Below are 584 nucleotides of genomic sequence, written 5' to 3' on the forward strand. Positions count from 1 at the left end.
AAAGCTGTGGAGTGGAGATTTTTTATAGATTCTTTAAAAAGAAGTTTTAAAGCGTTGTCATTAAACAAAAGAAATAAATATGTTTCGATACCTATAATAGCATACTCGGTGACGTTTAAGGAAAAATATGCAAACATACAAATGGTTTTGGGTAAGATTAAATACGGAGAAAACAAGTGGCAAATTTGTGGCGATCTGAAGATCTTGACAATAATTCTAGGTCAGCAATCTGGTTTTACAAAATTTGCATTATTTCTTTGCTTATAAATGAGCTGGCTAAAATTCTATCGAGCGAGAAATTGCAAGAAGGAATCTTTGATGGACCTCAAATTCGTAAGAAGTTGAGAGATTAAGCGTTCATTGCCACAGTGAATGTCAAGGAACGAGATGCATGGCTGAGCTTCAGAAGTTCTTAGGCAATCAGAAGATTGACAACTACCGGAAATTAATGTCTGACTTGCTCAAAAACTACAAAAAAATGAGTTGTTTTATGAGTTACAAGCTACACTTTCTTCATTCCCATCTGGAAAACTTCCGAATAAATCTTGAAAATTACAGTGAGGAACAAGAAGAACGCTTCCATC

This window comes from Belonocnema kinseyi, chromosome 1, assembly GCF_010883055.1.
Source record: "Belonocnema kinseyi isolate 2016_QV_RU_SX_M_011 chromosome 1, B_treatae_v1, whole genome shotgun sequence".
In the NCBI taxonomy this organism is placed as follows: Eukaryota; Metazoa; Arthropoda; class Insecta; order Hymenoptera; family Cynipidae; genus Belonocnema; species Belonocnema kinseyi.